The sequence below is a fragment of the Chrysochloris asiatica genome, unplaced genomic scaffold (genome assembly GCF_000296735.1).
Source record: "Chrysochloris asiatica unplaced genomic scaffold, ChrAsi1.0 scaffold00190, whole genome shotgun sequence".
Classification (NCBI taxonomy): Eukaryota; Metazoa; Chordata; class Mammalia; order Afrosoricida; family Chrysochloridae; genus Chrysochloris; species Chrysochloris asiatica.
This window is the reverse complement of record NW_006408708.1, coordinates 3,013,040-3,014,847: the sequence shown is the minus strand read 5'-3', so window position 1 is coordinate 3,014,847 and position 1,808 is coordinate 3,013,040.

Here is a 1,808-nt window from a genome sequence, read left to right as displayed (position 1 = left end):
TGTTGTTTGTTGGTCCAGTGGTGAGGATTTTTGTTTTCTTGACATTGAGATGTAATCCATACTGAAGGCTGTGCTCTTTGATCTTCATCAGTAAATGGTTTAAGTCCTCTTCAGTTTCAGCAAGCAAGGTTGTATCATCTGCATATCGCAGGTTGTTAATGTGTCTTCCTACAACCCTGATGCCACGTTTTTCTTCATAGAACCCAGCTTCTTGGATGATTTGCTCAGTATACAAGTATGGTGAAAGAATGCAGCCTTGTCGCACACCTTTCTTAATTTTAAACCATTCATTGTTCCCATGTTCTGTTCAAACAACTGCCTCTTGGTCCAAGTACAGATTCCTCATGAGCACAATTAAATGTTCCTGAATACTCATACCTCATAAAGCTGTCCGTAGCTTGTCATGATCCACACAATCAAAGGCCTTTGCGTTGTCAATAAAGCACAGGTAAACATCTTTCTGATATTCTCTGCTTTCAACCAAGATCCATTGCACATCAGCAATGATATCCCTCACTCCACGGCCTCTTCTGAATCCAGCTTGAATCTCTCGAAGTTCTCTGTCAATGTATGCTTCCAGCTGTTTCTGTATGACCTTTAGTAAAACTTTACTCACATGGGATAGCAAAGATATTGTCTGATTATTTCCGCATTCCGTTGGGTCACCTCTCTTTGGAATGGGCACCAATATGGATCTTTTCCAATCAGTCGGCCAGATAGTTGTCTTCCAAATTTCTTAGCAGATATGAGTGAGTGACTCCTGTGCCGCCTCACTTTCTTGAAAGATTTCAACTTTTATTCCATCAATTCTTGGTGCCCTGTTCTTTGCCAATTCCTTCAATGCACCTTGGACTTCCTCCTTCAGTATCATTGGCTTTTGATCATATGCTACCTCATGAAATGGTTGAATATGAACCATTTCCTTTTGGTACAGTGACTCTGTGTATTCCTTCAATCTTCTCTTGATGCTTTCTGCATCATTCAATAATTTGCCCAGAGAATCTTTCGGTAACAAAAGGTTTCAGATGAGCTTCCAGATGAAGACAGACTAGGAAGAAGGAGTGACAAACTACTTCTGAATATTTAGTCACTGAAAACTTTATGAATAGCAGAGAAACACTGTCAGATATAGTGCCAGAAAATGAGCCCCTCAGGTTGGAAGGCACTCAAAATGAGACTGGGAAAGAGCTGCCTCCTCAAAGTAGAGTTGACCGTGATGATGCGAATGGATAAAGCCTGTGGGAGAAAAGTCTGCAGGACCTTCATTTGCTGATGGAGCACAACTCAAAAGAAGAGAAACAGCTGTAAACATCCATTGAAAATCAGAACATGGAATGTACGAAGTATGAATCAGGGAAAATTGGACATTGTCAAAAATGAAATGGAACACATAAACATCGATATCTTAGGCATTAGTGAGCTGAAATGGACTGGTATTGGCCATTTTGAATCTGATGACCACATGGTTTACTATACTGGAAATGACAAATTGAAGAGGAATGGTGTTGCATTCATTGTCAGAAAGAACATATACAGATCAGTCATGAGGTACAACATTATCTGTGATAGGACAATATCCATGCACCTACAGGGAAGCCCAGTTAATACCACTATTATTCAAGTTTATGCACCAACCACTAAAGACAGCAAGGATGAAATAGAAGAATTCTACCAACTACTTCAATCTGAAATTGATCAAACATGCAATCAAGATGTATTGATCATTACTGGTGATTCGAATGCAAAGGTTGGGAGCAAAGAGGAAGCATCAGTAGTTGGAAAATACGGCCTTGGTGATAGAAATGATG